This window comes from Leptodactylus fuscus, chromosome 2 (assembly GCF_031893055.1).
Source record: "Leptodactylus fuscus isolate aLepFus1 chromosome 2, aLepFus1.hap2, whole genome shotgun sequence".
Classification (NCBI taxonomy): Eukaryota; Metazoa; Chordata; class Amphibia; order Anura; family Leptodactylidae; genus Leptodactylus; species Leptodactylus fuscus.
This window is the reverse complement of record NC_134266.1, coordinates 29,662,152-29,684,715: the sequence shown is the minus strand read 5'-3', so window position 1 is coordinate 29,684,715 and position 22,564 is coordinate 29,662,152. Positions and strand designations below refer to the sequence as shown.

Sequence of the window (22,564 nt, the reverse complement as noted above, 5' to 3'; positions counted from 1 at the left end):
TGCATCGAATCTTAACTTCGAACAGCTAGTAGTATTCGATTGAGTATGAGTATTTCGAATACCGTAGTATTCGATCGAATACCTACTCGATCGAGTACTACTCGCTCATCTCTAGTTATTATACAAGTACTTTGCAATGTAAATAGTGAAAGAGTCACAGCTAGGGTTGAGCGATCGGGATTGGAAAACATCGGATCCGGATCGGCGATCGAGCAAATTTCATGATCGGGATTGGCTGGAAAATGATTGGAAATCGGATTTTGAAATCTCAAGATTGGCTCAACCCTAAAAGTGACTTTTCCCATCGAGAATCATTGACTAGGTTTGAGTGATCGGAAAAGATTGGATTCCAATCGGCGATCGAGCAAATTTCACGATTGCGATCAGGATCGGCTGGAAAATTATCGGAAGTCGGATTTTGAAATCTCAAGATCGGCTCAACCCTAAAAGTGACTTTTCCCATAGAGAAGCATTGACTAGGGTTGAGCGATAGTGATCGGAAAAGATCGGATTCCGATCGGCGATCGAGCAAATTTCACGATCGCGATCGCCTGGAAAATTATTGGAAATCGGATTTTAAAATCGATCCTGAAATCTCAACCCTAGTCACAGCATCCACAAAAGCACCACAGTATCTTTAAAGATTTGATCAGCAGGGGCCCCACTTATCTCATAGATCTCTTAGACTGTTCAGACAGACGCACGCAGCTTCAAGTATTCTTGGTAACCGCAGTTGTGGATACTAAAGCTGTATCCCTTTCAAGTATCTGAGATATAGCTGAAACACCCTAAAAAGTCACTATCAAAAACATGCTTTGGTGAGTAGGTGGAGGGGGGGGGGCAAAGTATGCAAAGTTCGGAGGTAGGGGGCCCACAAGACTTTAGCTATGCCATTACAACAGCAGGTCCCAGCAGGGGGACACTCTTAGATCTGATCATCATTGGAGAACATTGGTAATAATAAAAAAAAGATCATCCAAAGCATTTTTATTTTCAGAAAATATCCACTGAATTTTAGGACGAAAGACCTTATGTAAGGTGACATTTCACAATACTATTCTACTCTACATCTACTGTATGTTCACAAAACTCTTAAGACGATGGCCTGTAGCAGTCTCTTCTACATAACTTCCTGGCAGACAGTACTTGTCAGGTCTGAATCATTCACAAGACCCGTAATGGCAGCTTCCCTCATGTCTGACATCCTGAGTCTTTCTAGCTGAATGCTGACACCATCAGAAAACATGAGTTCTCTTTATAGATGCCGGTGTCTACAAGGCGACAGTCTCATAACATTACAGTTTCCATTGAAGCTCCTTCTGCCTTGCTTATTTTCAGCTGTAGGTAATCTGCATACGCTTTGTAAAACGCTGCCTGTCAATATGTCTGCGCTCCACGTTGTTTTTCATTGCCACTTCTTTGAAGTCTTTGGACAAGATGTTTGGCACAGAAAGTGAAGGCTGTCTGACCAACCTTGATATTCTGTATAATACAGATTTTATATTGAAGCCATCTGAATCTATCTATCTATCTATCTATCTATCTATCTATCTATCTATCTCATATCTATCAATCTCTGTTTACTCATCAGATATCTATCTATATACTATCTATCTATCTATCTATCTATCTATCTATCTATCTATCTATCTATCTACCCATCCATCTATCTTTCTATCTAATATACATCTATTTCTAGGTTCACTCATCAAATATCTACCTACCTAATATCAATATATGTATCTATCTCAAATATATTCCTCTCTCTAATATCTATCTATCTATCTATCTATCTATCTATCTATCTATCTATCTATCAAGAAATATTACAACAATGGATAGCTTACATTATTCATTTTTCTTATTTGTGAAGAGTAAATGAGGCATGAGGACATAAAATATCAATGTTAATTTGAGGGATTAAGTAATTGAAGAATTCAGTTCATTGAGCCCTATAATGAGCATCATCTGTCAGTTGGGGGTAGTTATGTTGTCTATGACATTTGCAATATTGTAGTGTAGAAATATGAACAAATACAGTAAGTTGTCTGCATGCTATTGTTTAGGTAAGATAAGTCAGCCCAGAAAGAATATTTTGTTATCTAGAAAAATAGATAGATAGATAGATAGATAGATAGATAGATAGATAGATAGATAGATAGATAGATGGGTAGATAGATAGGAGATAGAGATAGATAGATAGATAGATAGATAGATAGATAGATAGATAGATAGGAGATAGATAGATAGATAGATAGATAGATAGATAGATAGATAGATAGATAGATATGTGTATGTGACAAAGACTGTAGAAACAGGGTTATTCTAGGCCTTCCTGAAGAGGTGGGTTTCAGGTTGCTGTTGATGGTTGCAGTCTTATGTATTAACATAGTGAGGTCCAGACTATAGGACTTGTATGGGAGAAATCCTGTAGATGGTTGTATGGAGAATGGATAACAGCAGAGCAAAGAAGGAGATATCATGAGAATCAGAGATTATGTAAGGGGATGTATCAGGGACCAGTTTATAACAAGAAAGGTTCATTATAAATTTTCCAAAAAATATTAGGATCGTCCTAACAAGACATTGTTGGGGTTCCCCACCCATGAACCACTATTGTACTCTTGAGACTCTTCAGATTTCATACTATACTAGACAGAGGCCAAGGGTAGGTGAGTAAATCTAACAAATATTGTTAGCAGCCTTTATTTAGAAGTTTAATGCAGGTTCCCATTTCTTTTAACCTCGTCTGGCCCCACCAGTTGACATCATGATGTTGTTGTGCCCACACATGACCTCTGATGCCCAATCACAGGCCTCTGGACTTCCTGAGACCATCGGCATCATTCAAGTGCAGACAGAGGCCCTTAGAAGATGGGGACCAGTTCCAAACATCAGACATATGAGTGACGCTGTTATGTTTACCCACCACCAATGGGCCTGTGCTCATTATACTTTGTGGTCTGAAGAGACCCCAGGCTATGATAACAGCAGTTCTGCTTCAAAGCGAATATTCACAAGACGAATGTTGTGAGGATTATTAAACTCTAATTATAAGATTAGGACTGAGATATTCGGAGAAGACAGATTATGGATTGTCTTTAGAGATGAGTGAACAGTAAATTGTTCGAGGTTCGATATTCGTTTCGAGTAGCCCCTCAATATTCAACTACTCGAATCGAATATCGAACCCTATTATAGTCTATGGGGGGAAAATGCTTGTTTCAGGGGTAGGCAACGTTCGATCAAATTACACTTACCAAGTCCACGAGTGAGGGTCAGGCTGGATCCTCCGAGCAGTCTTCTCCGTGCAGCGTCCCCGCGGCGTCTTCCGGCTCTTCATTCACTCTGCCAGGCATCGGGCCTGGGCAGAGCCGACTGCGCATGCCCGCACTACAAGCGGCTCTGCCCAGGCCCGATGCCTGGCAGAGTGAATGAAGAGCCGGAAGACGCCACGGGGAAGCTGCACGAAAAAGACTTCTAAAGGTAGGAGAAGAACCAGCGTTGATTGGCCAACTGTATAGCATTCGGCCAATCAATGCTGGTTCTGCATCAAACTTTTACATTCGAACAGCGAGTGGTACTCGATCGAGTACGAGTATTTCGAATACCGTAGTATTCGATCGAATACCTACTCGATCAAGTACTACTCGCTCATCTCTAATTGTCTTCTATGTCACTGTCAACATTTTAGTCAATGGGTAGCCAGTGAAGAATTGGCAAAGGGAAGAGGTCGATGGAAAATGAGGAGAGAGGTGGGTCAACTGGGTATCAACATTGAGGGTGGATTGGAGGGGAGAGCATTTGTTGTAAGGCCCCATGGTCTAGTCAGGATACATTGAAGGCATGGACTAGTATTTTTGTAAACTTATAGTTGAGGAATGAGCAGATTCAATGAACGTTTCCAAGTTAGAGGCAGCAGGAGGTGTTCAGGGCTTGATGTATTTTTGCACTATAAATTTAGACCATTTTCTGTTGCTAATTATAGTAAATCTGTTAGTCCGCAAGACGTTCCATCTAACCCTCCCCACTTTTCTTGAGGGAAATGTTGAACCTCCTATTCAACTAAAGTTCTTTTAACATCTGCGCTCACTGTGCTATAGTAAATGTTACGTACAGATGGGTAATGTGCTGCATTATACATGGAGCGCTCCTATTCCTGCCACAATAGAGAATGGCTATTCCTGTCCACACTATAGCCAATACATCGCAAAGATTTATTCTGGTAATACACTTAATACGTTCGATCTGGATTTTTTCTTAGGTCCAGAATGCAACGATAAATATCTCCTAGTGCCAATGTGTTCATCACTGTGGACTGAAATATTAATAGGGTTAGAATGTTTCAGCTTTTCTATAATTTATGCTCATCTATTTATAATACACAAGAATATTTAGTTTGTGTTATATATTAGCTGGTAACATTCGGCTGGCAATGCTTTGCAATATATTCTAAGGCCCAGTTCACACTGAGCGGAAGCCACATAGACCCCATTATAGTCTATGGGGTCCATGGGGTTTCTTACCTAACCGCTTTTTAATGTGTATAGGTTTCCATTCAGGGGGTCCCCAAGCGGACTATCCAAAGGGAATACCAAACACAATTGTAAACCGGGCCATATGTGGTAGAGAAATGCACCATTGTGGTTCTAGTTAACATTCAGACTTTATGATATACCAACCACTATGTAACCACTATGTAATATCGTGTTATCGTTGGATTCAAGAATACAGGGAACATTTACTGCTTTAGTAGAAGTTCAGGAGATGGGGAAAAGTCGCACAACTCTTATGTATGTGCAATAGTGTAACGGCATCCCCATGGATTTCTATGCTGTGCAGCTGTCACACAACTCCAACTTCACCCACCAAAGAAATATTGTAGCTGTGCAATAAGAACCCACTTATGCTTTTGTGGGCCTTACACTTTGAAGGTCTATCTGTATGAAGGAACAGCAAATTTTATTCTGTCCAGCTCCAGGTCACCAAAATGAAGGGCAAAGGTGAATATTTTATTTTGCTGTGTTATCCCTGTACTATGACATCACTATGTACATTATCCCATTACTGTGACATCACTGTGTGTATTATCCCTGTACTGTGACATCACTATATACATTATCCCTGTACTGTGACATCACTATATACATTATCCCTGTACTGTGACATCACTGTGTGTATTATCCCTGTACTGTGACATCACTGTGTGTATTATTCCTGTACTGTGACATCACTGTGTGTATTATCTCTGTACTGTGACATCACTGTGTGTATTATCCCTGTACTGTGACATTATTGTGTGTATTATCCCTGTACTGTGACATCACTGTGTGTATTATCTCTGTACTGTGGCATCACTGTGTGTATTATCCCTGTACTGTGGCATCACTGTGTGTATTATCCCTGTACTGTGACATCACTGTGTGTATTATCCCTGTACTGTGACATCACTGTGTGTATTATCCCTGTACTGTGACATCACTGTATTATCCCTGTACTGTGACATTATTGTGTGTATTATCCCTGTACTGTGACATCACTGTGTGTATTATCTCTGTACTGTGGCATCACTGTATGTATTATCCCTGTACTGTGACATCACTGTGTGTATTATCCCTGTACTGTGACATCACTGTATTATCCCTGTACTGTGACATCACTGTGTGTATTATCCTGTACTGTGACATCACTGTGTGTATTATCCCTGTACTGTGACATCACTGTGTGTATTACCCCTGTACTGTGACATCACTGTGTGTATTATCCCTGTACTGTGACATCACTGTGTGTATTATCCCTGTACTGTGACATCACTGTGTGTATTATTCCTGTACTGTGACATCACTGTGTGTATTATCCTGTACTGTGACATCACTGTGTGTATTATCCCTGTACTGTGACATCACTGTATCTCTGTTCTATGACATCACTGTGTACATTATCCATGTACCTTGAGATCACTGTGTAATTTCCTTGCACATTAGGGAGACATGTTGTTAAAGGTGATCATTAGGATTTTGCGCCTAGATCACGTTTTGGTATGGGACTCCCAAGTCTATTACTTATGCCCCTGGTGATGATTCTACAATAATATGTAATCCTCATAGATCCACTTTAACAACTCCTAGAAGACCTTTATATGTTATGAATGTTCTTGACTTCTCGTCCCTGCACATCTGTCCCTCATTCATACAGGTAATACAATGTCTTCATAGGTTGTGAATACAGAACAATGGTGTTTCTCAAGCTACGATGATCAGTAAAGTTTCAATAGGTTTTTCTTTTTTCTTTTTCTGTTCCATAGACCTTTTTGTATAGTTTTATTTTCAAGTGAGGTCATATATGAAATGAACAGTGAAGCTTGGCCTGTCATATCATAGAAAAAATGGACTCAAGCTGAATGTTAAACTCCATAAACATCACTGACAGCTGCAAAAACTGTGTTTAACTATTTTGGAAAACTCTTTCATTTTTCAGTTCACCTGACAGACTGTTTTTGAGACTTTGCGAATGATAGAGAACCTGTCTAGTCCTATCAATCTGTCTACAGTTGCCAGAATGCCCTAACCACCAAAATAAATGAATGACCAAAAGAAGAGAAAACCTGACAAATATAGAATTGTCACTTAAAATAGTGCTCGAAAACAAGGTGACTATTTCTATATTGTCGTGAAGAGTGAATGTGGAAGCCATCCAACTCGAAGAAACCATCCTCAAAATATGGATCAGGTTCTATTACTGTCCATATTTGCAGTACAGTCTCACCCATACTAGTGTATGGACCATACCACTCTTCTTGCAGATCCATGATTATGGATGATATAGGATGAATGATGGACATGTTATTTGGGTATTCCAGATACAATTTTTTTTTGTATTTAATTTATTTAGATTTTTCATTTTTTATTGCCACGAGATTATTGTCCTGTGCATGAACAAAATCTCCCACTTACACAGTCATCCCCAGTGAGTTGTCAGGACTGAAATGACAATGGGACAGTTTATAGTGTAGAAAGGTTTTTTTTTTTCAAATTTTGGCAATTAGTGCAGAAGGGTGCAATATATCATGCCGGCAGGGGCGTATCTTTATGGGGTGCAGAGAGTGCAGTCACCCAGGAGCCTTAGGGTGCCCATAAGCACTGGCATCAGTATTGAGATTGCAGCTTCTATCTGGACCCTAGGCCAAGGAGACCCCCAGATTACCCTAACCACACTAAGGTGGATTAAACTCCTTAGCACCCGTAACCATCGCTATCAAGAATTCACTGTAGGGTTGAGGTAGAGGGCCTCAGACAAAAGATTGAATTGGGGCCTACAAGACTTTAGTTACACCGCTGAATGTCGGCGTAGATTTTGTGCTTTGTACAATTTCCAACGTGTATGTGTACATCTGGGTGAAGGTAAATGACCCTGTCCCTGATCTAGAGGGCAAGTATGTGATAATATGGGAAGGGGTAGAGATCTACTATTTATTATTGTGAGAATAATGACAATGCAAACATTTGTAATGCACTTTTCTCATGGAGACTCAAAGCGCAGGGAGCGTTGTACAGTAGGGGAGTCAGTGATTGCCATATAGTCATACAGTCAATTGTTTGTATGGAAAGCCAGTTTACCTATCAATATATTTTTGGCATGTGGGAGGAAACCAGAGTACCCAGACAAAACCAACAATAAAATGGGGAGAACATATAAACTCCGTTCTTGACCAAACCCAAGGTCAACATTGCTGCCCCAGTGCTGCATGGCAACAGTGCTAACCACTGAGCCATATTATTGGTGAGGGGTCCTTTGCAGGGCACACAGCATTGGTACATTCTGGCAACAGCAATATTGAGAAATGGAGGGTCACAAATCATAAACCAAAATGCCCCCTTTTTTTTACTATTAGAGATGAGCGAACAGCAAAATGTTCGAGGTTCGATATTCGTTTTGAGTAGCCCCTCAATATTCAACTACTCAAATCAAATATCGAACCCTATTATAGTCTATGGGGGAAAATGCTCGTTTCAGGGGTAGGCAACGTTCGATCAAATTATACTTACCAAGTCCACGAGTGAGGATCGGGCTGGATCCTCTGAGAAGTCTTCTCCTTGCAGCGTCCCCGCGGCGTCTTCCGGCTCTTCATTCACTCTGCTAGGCATCAGGCCTGGGCAGAGCCGACTGCTCATGCCCGCACTACAAGCGAACATGCGCAGTCGGCTCTGCCCAGGCCCGATGCCTGGCAGAGTGAATTCAGAGCCAGAAGACGCCGCGGAGAAGCTGCATGGAGAAGACTTCTAAAGGTAGGAGAAGAACCAGCGTTGATTGGCCAACTGTATAGCATTCGGACAATCAATGTTGGTTCTGCATCAAACTTTTACATTCGAATAGCGAGTGGTACTCGATCGAGTACGAGTATTTTGAATACCGTAGTATTTGATCGAATACCTACTCGATAGAATACTACTCGCTCATCTCTATTTACTATCTAAAATAGAAGGACCTGGTGTTTGTTTACCCTTCTTCCCTTTTCTACGGCCTATGAGCCAATTGCCCAATCCTTTTCCAGTCCTTCTGGGGAGAGGCATCCTCTAAGTAAAAAAAGGAGAAGGGCCCCACCAGATCTGACTCCCTCTCTCCAGGGCCTTGTAGTAGTCACATGATCTGCCTCTATACTATATACCACCTAACTTTTTGCATCTTATGCAATATTGGAAGGATATCTGCTCATAAGCAAAGTTCTCATAAAATGTTACATGAAACTCCAAGATTTTGAAATAAATAACGGATTATCAATGCACAGATGCCTAATAAGAGTAAAGTTTCACTTTTTCAGTAGACTCACAAGTTCAGGACTATCCATCCCTCCAAGGATCTCCTAAATCTTCCAAATGCTAGAACAGAATAAATGATGCTCTAATATAAATCATTAATACATAACCTAAAAGCAAACTAAGTCTCAGATCTCAGTCCCTTGAATCTATTTTGACTTTCCTAGTTTTTAATAAAAATCCATCTTGCAAAAAACAAACATATTTTTTTCTTAAGACTGTAAATACAGTTTAGCATTTTTAATTATATTTCCAAATTCAAATTAAATTTTCATTTACACTTCTGAGACCAAGAATAATTTGTTGGATTATTTAAACTTTTGCATATGTCGCAGTAATACTAACCTGGGGCTGTGCAACCAAATCCAAAAGTGCCATGTTTTTTGGCCACTACGTGATGGGGAGTAAGCCATTTGGCATGTGTAAGTGAGTGCTGCTTCTAGCATGAATCATTCAGCCTAGTTGTCTCAGTTTTTGGACTCGTTTTGTTAGCTCAGTTAATTGATGCATTTTTAATGGTCTGAATAAATCTTTTTAGATTTGAAGACTGAAATTTGTGTTATCAATCTTATATTTTTCAATTACCGATAGGTGCTTTTGTGTTGCATGTATGTCAAGAGCACATTATAAATATGGCACCCACACGTGTATATTACATATGTCATATTGCAACAGTAATGAAAAAATATGACATATCCTACATATTAAAGTGTATTTTTAAGAATACCGTTAAAGCTGTCAATGTTTAAGTAAACGGTAGGTGGGTGATGGCCACAGGCAAAAACGGGTGCTCTAGTTGGTACAGCCACTCCCTGGGTGCAGCTAATAGTGTTCATTGTGTCACTAACCACATCAATAGCACATATAATAAACTGTAGGCGATGGCCCCACATAGTGGGCTGCAGCCAAAAAGGGCTGCGGCAAAAACCATGGTGGGAACGTATCATGGTTTCTCCCGCAATGCTTTTCACAGAAGGTCCGCATAGAGTTTTCCTCTCAAGACTTTCTGCTTCAGTTATACGTAGAGGAAAGCCACCGGTGTTTCCATAGGTATAATTGATAGAGATGAGGGAACACTAAAATGTTCGGGGTTAGAAATCCGATTCGAACAGCCGCACACTGTTCGACTGTTCGAACGGGTTTCGAACCCCATTATATTCTATGGGGGGAAATGCTCGTTTCAGGGGTAGGCAACATTCGATCAAATTCTACTTACTAAGTCCATGAGTGAGGGTCGGACTGGATTCTTCTCCTGGCGCAGCGTCCCCGCGTCCTCTTCCGGCCTTGAATTCACTCTGCTAGGCATCGGGCCTGGGCAGAGCCGACTGCGCATGCCCGCACTACAAGTGGACATGCGCAGTTGGCTCTGCCCAGGCCCGATGCTTGGCAAAGTGAATGCAGAGCCGGAAGAACACGCGGGGACGCTGCGCAGGGAGAAGACTTCTAAAGGTAAGAGAAGAACCAGCGTTGATTGGCAATGTATAGCATTCGGCCAATCAATGCTGGTTCTGCATCGAATCTTAACTTCGAACAGCTAGTAGTACTCGATCGAGTACGAGTATTTCAAATACCATAGTATTCGATCGAATACCTACTCGATAGAATACTACTCGCTCATCTCTAATAATTGACATGCTGCCATTTCCAAAAACACAAGGTTCCTAGGCAATCGCAACATTTCCGCTGTGTGTATTTTTCTGCAATGTGTGGATGGGGTTAGCTAGAATTCCATCCACTTTGCAAAGACTGTAAAATGCTCTGGGTTTTGCTGTGGCATTTACTTTGTGTCCAAAGCCCCGGCCGTAAGTGGTGTGGAGGCAATTTTGGTGTTTGTTGACTCAGTAAAAACAAAAATAAAAACTCTATACCTTCTACATTCTTATTGTAATCTATTATAAATCGATGAATGGATAAATCCTTATATGATCATATTGTCTTATGGCCAAAACTGGAGGCAGACCCCCTAATATACTGTATGAATAACAACTTTAAAAAGTTTACCATAAAGAAGACCCTTCCACTGATTCTTGAGCATTCAGATTTTTTTCTCCAGCCCCGACCATTCCTGAGCAATCTGTGCTCTTAGTTTCAGCATCCAATCTGCACATTAGTCTCTGTATTGTCAGGTGGGCACACCTTCTCATTGTGACACCGCCTACCTGACAGAAGAGTGCATGATTAGCAAAATGGGTTCTGAAATTAACAGCATTGATTACTCAGGAATACTGGGGGCTAGAGAAAAAATTCCAACTGTTCCAGAATCAGTGATGTGGCACCTATGAAACAGTTGAGGTTGCTGGGGGTGGTGAAAGGACCTCTTTAAGAAGCAGTACATCAAATTCATAATGTACTGCATCATTACAATTACAATTTTCAGCCGTAGATACTGTATACGAAGAACTGTTGACAATTATCACATCACCCATATAGGACATATTCTGCTTATTAAAACCAACTATTATCATTTTTGTTCTAAGGAGACTAATTAGAGAAACAAAGCGTTTCTCAATTTCTTACATATTCATAGGATGTGATAATTCTCTACAAAATCACACACTTGTCTTTAAGATTTCACATCTTTTCAGCTTTTTACTCTTGCGTCAGCAATGGACAGAGTCCATATGATGAAATGTTCCATCGTACTAAGCCAACGTAAGATGGGCTACCAGCTGGCTCTATCCTGAGGATCATCTCTATAGTCCTTGAGATAAGTTGTTTTAGATTTGACAAAAATATCATCCAAATCAGACTTGCCAATGGGATTTACTAAGATGGCACATTTTAGAATATTCAAATGTACTCACAAGAGGAAGAATTATCTCAGTTTTTCAATAGCGGCTTAGTGTCAGGAAAATATTCTAATTAAGTTCTATTTATCGCTATATTTGTGTCTTCTTACCTTTGAGGGGTGTGATGGAAACCAAGCTATTGTTCATTGTAATAACATTAGCCTGAAGTTACGGAATTTCAGTAATGTATACTTTGTTTCCAGTCGTAGCAGCTGTTATGGGGCGTATGACATTAGGGAGCCCCACTACTTTTAAGTATTGGTTGGTTTATCAATTTATTTTTTATTGGCTGTTACTTGCTGAATTTTTTTTCCGCAGGTCATGGACAATATGAACTTACCCATCACCACATTTGCCACAAACTTCTCCACTTTGGAGTTCAGGGTGTGCCATACATTAGAGCCTGACAATGACCAACATCAACACATCACGTCAGGACATCATGTTAGCCTGTTGCTTCAACAGGCTGGAGCTGGGATGAGCAGACATGAGCAGGTATGGGTAAATGAATGTCAACCATTACCTTGGAGTAATCCAGTAGATAGTAGCCTAATATCAATCGGTGGGGCAATCAGGAGGCAATAAATTGTATGGGAGCCAGTAAAAAGGGGGCAGTTACTTTGTGGGAGACTATAAAGGGGGCAGTATAGTGAATGGGGGACAGTAAAGGGGGAAATTGTTTGGTGGGATTCATAAAATTAGGCAATTATTGAGCAATTACTGTGTGGTTGCCAGTAAAGAGAGCATTGGGGATCAATAATGCGGGCAGGTACTTTGACGTGGCATTGTACTTCGTGAGGGTGACATAAAGGGAAATTATACTGTGCAGGAGCCAGAAAAGAAGGCATCATACTATGTGGAGACCAGTAGAGAGGGAGTTTGACTGTTCAGGGTCCAGGGGGACATTGTGCTATGTGGGGATCGTAAAGGGGACATGGGACTATGTGTAGGTGGAGGGCCCTGAATCAAAAGTTTGCCATGGGGCCGTCTTTCCTTGGCAGTGAGGACACAGTGCAAGACCAAAGAGACACTATGGAGTGGACAACAGGGGACAGGTGAGTATGATTTTTTTTTTTTTTTTATGTTAAACTTTCTGACATTCACTGAGCTTTACCCAAATCTAAGAATGCCCTTTAGATACCATCATGCTTTAAACAAAAAAATAAAATAAAATATGGGATTTTGAAATCTGGAACATAGAAAAAATTAATACACAACGAAGCTGATAAAGAACCTCCGAACCTAATGGTGACGATTATAATGGTGGGAGTAATAATAATAATAATAATAATAATAATAATAATAATAATAATAATAATAATGTGCTAGACTCCGAGAAGTTACAAATTTCCTGCTCCAGTCCTGCAAACCCATCACCCAAATATCCTAATAACAGGCTTATAGTATTTTTAGGTTTCTACAATCTTTTATCTAGACCAGAAATGGAAAGCAGCCATAGGATGAAATGGTTTATGATGCTGATGCAGGAATAGATGGACCTCCAACTGGGTGTTTTGTGCAGATGATCTCTGCTTTCCATAAGATAAGTTTCTTTTACTTTGAGCAAAAACATCACAAATGTAGGCATGCCAATGGGATTTACTAAGATGGCAGTAGAGGTAAACATACATTTTAGAAGTTTTAAATGGACTCAAACATAGACTCAGGATATTTGTAGTTAGTTTCAGAGCCATATTGAGTGATCTGGGTTTTGAAGCTATCCTCTTCACATCTGTCCAGTTTCTTAGAGGAGATGTGTCAGTTCTTACTATTTTAAGAAATACCAATATTTCCTATAAAATAACCCTTTTTGAGCATACTTTCTTGCAAGAGTGTGTCATTCCTCTTGGAATAGTGTGAACAAATTCACAACATTCCCTATTTTAGGGTGTCCACTGCAAACATTCAACATCGGACCCACCCATGGCAAAAATAAGATGGCTGACTGTTGTTGTGGCTTTCAGTTGAGATTCCCAAGTGTCTATGTTCTTTATTACGGAAGGTCAGTTCTTCACACTTTCCAGAACGATAATACATGACCTATCCATAAAGTTTTATGAGTGTCATGTCACACCAGATTTCTCCAGTAGGAAAAAAAAATTTGGCCACCCATAGTTTTTGCCGATGGCTACAGGTGATTGCATTCTCGATTAACGGTACTTGCAACATATCTGTTATATTTTAGACACTTTTATGCCAAAATTGAGACATAAAATTGCTTAAAAATGTTGGCGCAAATTTACTCAACTAACAGTTAGACAAAAATCTATAAAGATACATCCATTATTAGCCACTGTGATAAATTTGCTGCTTTGTCGAAGTTTACATTGTGTAAATATTACACCGAATTGGTAAATCTGCCCTAATCTCTTTACGTGATTTATAGGCACAAAATCTTTCCTCTCCTGCCAAAAACAAATAAAAATACCCAAGAACAGTACAGTATGCGACACGCCTGAGATCTAGTCTTATGCCTCAGCAAAATCCTGCATTCTCTATTATACAAGTATTGAGTAACAAATGTTCTTTGTAGCTCTCGAGCTCTATGAATGAGTCAGCTCGCTTTCCTTCTCCCAGCTACAAATACCGGCATAATATTAAGCGGCAATGAACAGCTGACTTCTATCCAAAGAATCGATCAGCTGTACATACAATAAGCAATGTTCTGAAATCAAAAGCAAAGTTGTAGTTTTAGAATTTCACTATTCGCAGTTTCCCCAACAGATGTTTGTAAGGTAGCGAGTTTGTAAGTATTCAAGAGATTCGGCATTGCTGACAAATACAATATATTGAAATTCCTAGTAATAAAACGGTATTGTGAAAACCCTGAAGGCATAGAAAGGCAGCGAATAAAGTAGCGTTTAACTGAGCTACCGTAAAGAGCTGCACAATTGGAAAAATTGTGATCCACGGCAGTAGTTGGACAAGTCTATTTTAACCCTTTACATACACGTGTCCAAAGGAAATGGCAATATTTGTGTATATATTGCAATATAATTTATAAGTAGATTTTATCCTCTTTCAGTGAAATCTGCCACTGATATGAATTTCTGATCCCTTTTTTTCCCCTCTTATTGGCATAAGAATGCTCATTGATTCTGAATGTGAGTACAGGGGGGTATTAATGTAATACAGAGAAGCTGAGGCTGGGGTCACTTTAAACACATATCTCATGCATTAGCAAATCTAGAACCATGATCCTGGTGTCACATGAAATCTCAGATTTCAATTTTACCATATTTTCACAGATATCACCAATTGAATACACAGTTTGGATTGGAAAAAGCTACATATAAATATTTTCAATTGGGGTTATCTGCAGAATTAATAAAGGTACTGACTTGAGGTCATTGAAAGGGAATGGATAATGTAATCTTTCATATGACACTAGAACAATAGTTCTACGTTTATAGTGTCTCATATATAACTGTTGAATGCCTTCCCCCAGCCTCAACTTCTCTCCATTATACAAGAACTTGCTTTCTCCAGTGAATATTAGTGTAATTCGGAGATGATAAGGCTGGTGGTGAGGTCACTTTAAACACTTATATCTCATGCATTATAAAATCTAGAATCATGATCCTGGTGTCTTGTGAAATCTCAGATCTCAGCTTTATGATATTTCCAGATATATCACCAGCTGAATACTTAGTTTGGGTTGGCAGAAGCTACATATGAATATTTTCAACTGGGATTATCTCCAGAATTAATAAAGGTACTGACTTGAGGACATGGAAAGGGAATGAAGAATCTAATCTTTCATATGACACAAGAACCAAAGTTCTATGTTTATAGTGTCTGAGATATAACTGTTGAATGCCTCCTCCCAGCCTCAGCTTCTCTCCATTATACAAGAACTCATCTTCTCCAGTGAATATTAGTGTACTACAGAGAAGTTGAGCCTGGTGGAGAGGGTCACTTTAAACACTTATATGTCATGCATTATAAAATCAAGAACCATGATCCTGGCGCCATACGAAATCTCAGATCTCAGTTTTACTTTACTTCCAGAGATATCTCCAGCTGAGTACTCATTGAAAGGGAATGGAGAATCTAATCTTTCATATGACACCAGAACCAAAGTTCTATGTTTATAGTGTCTAAGATATAACTGTTGAATGCCTCCCCCAGCCTCAGCTTCTCTCCATTATGCAGTGAGAAAAACTTAATGAACAATACATAAGGGACAGAAAGTGGATCTCAGCACATGATTTCTCAGAAAGGATCCAAAATCTGTAAGGCTCTGTTCCCACGGAGTAACGCATCGCTCATTCTGATACGTAAACATGTATCAGAGTGAGGCACTTCAAAATAGATCCCATTGACTTCAATGTGTGCCGGCTTACGCACACTACCCATTGAACACAATGGGAGGCTTTTTTACCTATTGCTTTCAATGTGATATGCGGGTATCACATTGAAAGCAATAGGTAAAAAAGCCTCCCATTGAGTTCAATGGGTAGCGCGCGTAAGACCGAACCCATTGAAGTCAATGGGATTCTGTTTTACTGTTCTCACTCTGACACGTGTTTACGTGTCAGAATGAGCAGCGCGTTACTCCGTGGGAACGGAGCCTTAATAAAGTATATTATAAAAATCAGCAATGACAAAAGTACTGCCGGAAAAAAACAGAAGCGGTTGAAAACTTTAGGTATCCTTTAAACCATCAAATCTGTCGCATTACTTGTACAAAAACCTGTATTTGTCTATTTTTCTGTATCCTTTATATGTAAAGAGTCTTCACATTTATCCGAGCAGCTTTATTACACATAGTTGAGAAAATGTTTTCTGTTGCTGTTACAGGTGAAAACGAGTCAGTCTCATTCATTTGTCTCAATGGAAGCGTGCAACGAAAAATATATTCCATTTTGTAAATTAGCAGGTTGGTAAATCATTAATACATTAGAGTTTACTGAGATGAGAGAATTGCTTTGAGTACACAACTGAATGCAGTCCAATTTTGGAGATACTATGTGATTTTCATGTTAAGTAAAGTCAAATTTTGCAGGTCACGGAACATTTCTGAAACGTGAAATTTGGCATCATGGCTTTCTGCTTATATAAAGTTATATGAATGGGGTCGTTCAGTCTTATGTTAATAACAAGAAATTTTTGAATAGTGAAAAATTATATATTGTATATACTGGAGTATAAGCCGACCCGAATATAAGCCGAGGCCCCTAATATTACCATAAAAAACTGGGAAAACTTATTGACTCGAGTATAATCCAAGGGGGGAAATGCAGCAGCTACTGGAAAATTTCAAAAATTAAAATGGTCAGAGTTTTTGGGTACAGTAGACACTGGGGAAGGGGAGGGGGTGTTTTGGTTGTCTGTTTGCCCCTTCCCTGAGCTGGAGGACTGTTTTTTTTCTTCCCCCACTTGGAATTCAGCCTGGCTGACTATAAGGGATCTGCAGTGCTCCTATTAACCCCTTCTCGATGGAACAGGAGCACTGCAGATCCCCTATATTCAGTAGACCGGGCACTGTCAGACACAGGGATACCTAATGTGTATGTGTGTCACAGTCATTCTCTACTTTTATATGTATTCTAGGGAAATGAGGGATTTACAACTTTTATTTATTTTATTTTTAAAATTTTTTTAAAGCTTCTTTTTTTTTCACTATTTTATGGGAGATTCTATACATTATAATTGCGGCTGGTCATAGACTCTCTCCCCCCCCCCCAAAAAAAAAAAAAAAAAAAAAATATATATATATATATATACTTGACTCGAGTATAAGCCGAGGGGAGCTTTTTTAAAAACTTGGCTTATACTTGAGTATATACAGTAACTTTCACTACTATTGACATTTCTGTTTGCTTTAGGGGGAGTTCACACGATGTAACGTGCCGCGTGATGTGGCACGTATACGGCGTGTGAGACTTTGCACGCCGTAAACTCTCCCATTGATTTCAATGGAAGTTAGGATCGTATACGCCGCGTTATTATTATAAAATCATGGCCGCAAAATAACACGCCGTATACGATCCTGGCTCCCACTGAAATCATTGGGAGCTTTTAAGGCACGCAAAGTTTCACACGCCGTATACGTGCCACATCATGCGACACATTACATCGTGTGAACGCACCCTTATAGCCCCATGCACACAACTGAGTCTGCTTCCGATGTGAAGTTGAGTTTGCTGCAGAATGCATTCGGATGACTCTGAGTGTGGAGTATATTCCATGGTGCGCTCACCTCTATGAGAGTTTCTGATCCATTCTGGTTTCATGACATGGAGTAGGTTAAGACCTGCTATATTACCATCCATGTCATTGGAACAGAGTACAATGGAAGCTTCCATAAAGGAATGTACTCACATAACACAGGGATGTCACTCCGAGTATCATCAAAGTGCACTGCAAACGTGTACCTACATTGGGTGCCCATTTGGTCATAGGCATGGGGCCTAAGTGGATGAAAATATTCCTGATTCTCTATAGGTGGCGGAGATTGACCATGATCTTGTCCTGTTGGCAAAATTAGTCATATACATATGAAGCTACATGTTTTTGCTGTGTTGAGCTCACAGAGGATTGTCTTCAATGTTACATGTCTAAGACAAGCATTCACTCTCTCAATGTTATCAGTTCCATTCAGTGACAGCATACAGAGGCTTTGAATATAGTAAATGGCTGAATTGTAAAGGAGCTGATTTATCATGGCTTGTGCACCAGAAAACTGGCATACAAAACATGAAAAAAGCTGCAAAATTGTTGCCTCAGTGACAATATTTGCTCAAAAAAATGTGACATTGAGTTTTTTTTACCCCATATTTTTTTATAAAAAGGTGCATGACAGTGGGTGTGTTGGCTCTGGGACTAATGGGACAGTTTTCTGGTGTGAATAATGCCATAAATGTATGCTGGATAGGTGCTGGGGTAGATTTATGATTAGGCATACAGGTTCCAGAGGATACATCTAATTTATGTGGAGCACACCTCCTCAGAAATTAGGTACAAACCCCATTAGGACATGAAGACTAGCGATGAGTGAGTAGTGTTTGATCGAGTAGGTGTTCGATCGAATACTATGGTATTCGAAATACTCGTACTCGATCGAACACTACTAGCTGTTCGAAGTTTAATGTTCGATGCAGAACCAGCGTTGATTGGCAGAATCCTATACATTCTGCCAATCAACGCTGGTTCTTCTCTTACCTTTCCGAAGTCTTCTCCGCGCTGCATCCCCGCGTATTCTTCCGGGTGCAATTCACTCTGCCTACACGTGCATGCGCAGTCGGCTCTGCTCAGGCATCGGGCCTAGGCAGAGCCGCACGCGCATGCGCAGTCAGCTCTGCCTAGGCCGGATGCCTAGGCAGAGTGAATTCCACCCGGAAGAGGACACGGGGACCCTGCGCCGGGAGAAGACTACAAGCAGAATCCAGCCCGACCGTCACTCGTGGACTTGGTAAGTATAATTTGATCGAATGTTGCGTACCCCTGAAACGAGCATTTCCCCCCCATAGACTATAATGGGGTTCGAAATCCGTTCGAACAGTCGTACAGTGTGCGGCTGTTCGAATCGGATTTCGAACCTCGGACACTTTAGTGTTCGCTCATCTCTACTGTTAGGTTGGAGGTTTAGAGTTGTCATCTCCAGCCCAGGACTCCACTTGTCAGTATAAGACCTCACTATGGCATTGGAAAGTGAGACTAACAAAACTGATGGCTCAAGAATGGTGGGGGTTAAAAAAAATCTTAACTGTGCTGGAATCAATGGAGCAGATTCTATTGAAGAATGCAAACACTGAAGTTGGTGGTGAAAGGTTCTTTTTAAGTTAGTGAGGTTGAAAAGACTATTTTCATTATCTTAGGGGAAATGTTCCTTCCTGAGTGTGAATATGGTGATTCCTAATACAATGACCCTCTTTCATTAAATTCATATCCATAGTATTATTTACTATTTTCATGAAGGTCCTTTTTAAGCGCTTTCATATTCTGTCTATACATGTTGGCTTCCTCTTAGTACTTGATTTCCAAAAACCAACACAAACATGATATAATAACTTGCAAGAGTAAGCTTTAGAAGAGGATGTCTTCCTATATTATTCATTTTGAACAGGCTGTACTTGGTTCTCTAAAGGTGACCATACACATTAAGTAAGTTTGGCAGGACCAGGTAACCACCTGTTTATTTCATGATCTGGCAGGCAACATGTATTAGGCAGATATTGGAGTAAAAAAGATTGGGCATATTAAAAGCCAATATTCCCCATCTAGTGATGGGTGAACCTTGCAAATTTCATGTTGCAAATATTCATGGTTTTGCCTGAAAGATTTGTGCTATTTTATATACTCCAAGGTCCAGTGAGGAATAATCACCCTATCACCCGAGCTTTGAGGTCCATCAGATAGCAAAAAAGTCAATGGTACCGCACACTCTAAAATTATATGTGGTGCTAGCGAAAAAAGGTCCTTCGACCCAAATATACTAGTGAAAATAGATTTTGCTGCACACACTGTTTTGTGATCAAAGGAATATAGAGATTTATTTTACAATATAGTTAACGCCTTTTGACACAATGCAAAAATTTCATCCCCTTTCACGAAAAATTAATGGAGTGGTGCGTAAACATTGGCCTATCCTAGGAAGAGCACTTCCTCATGTGGAGGCATTCAAACATCCACCTCTTACCAGCTTTAAGAGGGAAAAGAACTTAAGGGACTGTCTTGTTAAAGCCAACTTCGGGACTACAAAAAAGGTGTCCAGACAAACTTTTTTATCTACCAGCAAAACAGGGACATATCCATGTCTACATTGCATTCAATGCTCTGCAGTAATAAAAGGTGACCATTTCCTACACCCCCATTTGGGACGTAGATTTCCCATTAAGGAATTTTTCACATGTGACTCTTCCTTCGTGATATACCTTCTCAAGTGTCCGTGTGGCTTACTCTATGTTGGTGAAACAACCCAACATATACGTGACCGAATTTCCAAACATAAGTCTACTATTAGAAACCACGTGGACTCTCTCCCAGTTCCAGCACACTTCAGCCAAGCGAGACACAATGTATCGCAGTTACGCTTCCAAGTCATAGAACATGTTCCTCAACCAAGGAGAGGAGGCAACCGAATAGCGATGCTTAAACAGCGAGAATCCTTTTGGATACACTCGCTTAACACCATTGAACCTATGGGACTTAATCGAGCGTACGATCGTACCTACAAATATTAATGTCATTTATATTGTCCTCTTTGGTTTGTCTCCCCACTTATTTTTTCTTTGAGTTATAAGTTGTAAGCAGAATGTGATAGGGTGTTGCTGACACTTTCCTTGCTTATTATTTCTTTTTAGGCATAAGCGGACCTGACCTGTTACCCCTAGCAACGTTATATACTAAGATGTTTATTTTGCATTGTGTCAAAAGGCGTTAACTATATTGTAAAATAAATCTCTATATTCCTTTGATCACAAAACAGTGTGTGCAGCAAAATCTATTTTCACATTGAGGTCCATCAGAGGCTTCAGCTGTGACCTGGGACCTTTGACATCAGCAAAGAGGCCTAAAGACAACTGATAAGGAAGACCATAGCAAAGCTCGGGAAAGGTGAGTTTCACCTGCACCAGTGTATTTTTATGCACCCTTCTATGGCCTCCAATTATTACACGTTGGATTTTGAAACAATCCCAGGGTATAATAAGGATCAATGTCTGGTTAACCCCCAGAATTCCAGATTTCGAAATCTAAAGTTTTTGGAAAATTTGTCGTAGACTCAGTTTGTCCCAGTTTGCTTACCTCTAGCTTCACTCTTTGTTCTCCAGAATAAGTCACCATAGGTGTTTTTTTTGTTTTTTTTATGGATCACAATGTACATTTTGTTTTCCCTATCAGTAAGTATTTTTGTAGAATGGGAGGAAATGCACGCAAGCACGGAACATACAAACTCCTTGCAGATGTTGTGCCTGGCGGGATTGGAACCCAGGACTCCAGCGCTGAAAGGCTGCAGTGCTAACCACTGAGCCACCATGTTCCCCCTATTTTTTAATGTGGATGGTGAGCCACCGTGTTGCCCCAGTCACCAGAGATGTTTGACAGCAATCTATTGGGAACCCATGCAGATGTAGCCAAACTCAGAATCTGTGTATATAGGGGAATGAGCCTAGATCAAAGGAGTGTTCAACAACAGCCTTATTGGAATGTTCTCAATGATGTCACCGGAGATGTCTAACTGCAGCTTACTGCTGAGGATACATACACTCTTGGCCAAACCTAGGATGCATGTATATATGGGGAAGGTTGATAATTCAGCAGCTATACAGTGAAGCCTCTTTGGGATGACCATCTAAGATTGCATCAAAATGTGGTTTTCTAGGGGGGTGGTCTATATATGAAGAAATTGATAGCAAAAAACATTCTACATAAGGTGGTCTTCTTAATAAGGTGGTATTTTGGAGAAGTTTAATTGTATAAGTTTTATTAACAACTTAAAGAGGTTGTCTAGGTAAACCTTTTATATTTTAAATAGGCCGAGGGAGCTGAAACATTTTTTTTTTTTAAAAATCATACTCATCTGTTCTCGTTGCTCCGGAGCCCTCCCAGAATGGTCTGGTCCTTCTGTTAGGTTGTCTTCACAAGTTGAATCTGCTTGCCGACTGTGACTGTTCCATACCACTGAAGCTGCTGATTGACTTCAGCCGTAACGTGACCACTGAGGCCAATCAGTGGCCTCAGGAAGAGATCCCAGGATGTCACAGGTAGTGATGTCTCATGCCTTTTGATGAGGCCACTGATTGGCCTCTGCAGTCACGTGTGGAGGGGACTTCCTCTGGAAGATATCAATGGACAGGGAGGACCAGACCGCACTTGGAGGCATCGGAGCACCGGGGAAAGATGAATATGTTTTGTTTTTTTACCTCCTCCAGTCTATTTAGCAAATTTTGCTTGGACAGCCCTTTCAATAGTAAAATGTTCCGATATTTTTGTTCAAAATTGGAAGCATAACGGACG

General features: G+C 40.2%; 1 protein-coding gene across 3 annotated transcripts in view; it reads right to left on the bottom strand.

Annotated features, from left to right (window-relative positions):
- The window catches only part of CADM2 (cell adhesion molecule 2), a 1,317,105-nt gene that overhangs the window by 88,935 nt on the left and 1,205,606 nt on the right, over positions 1-22,564 (bottom strand). The gene's annotated exons all lie outside the window — the stretch shown is intronic.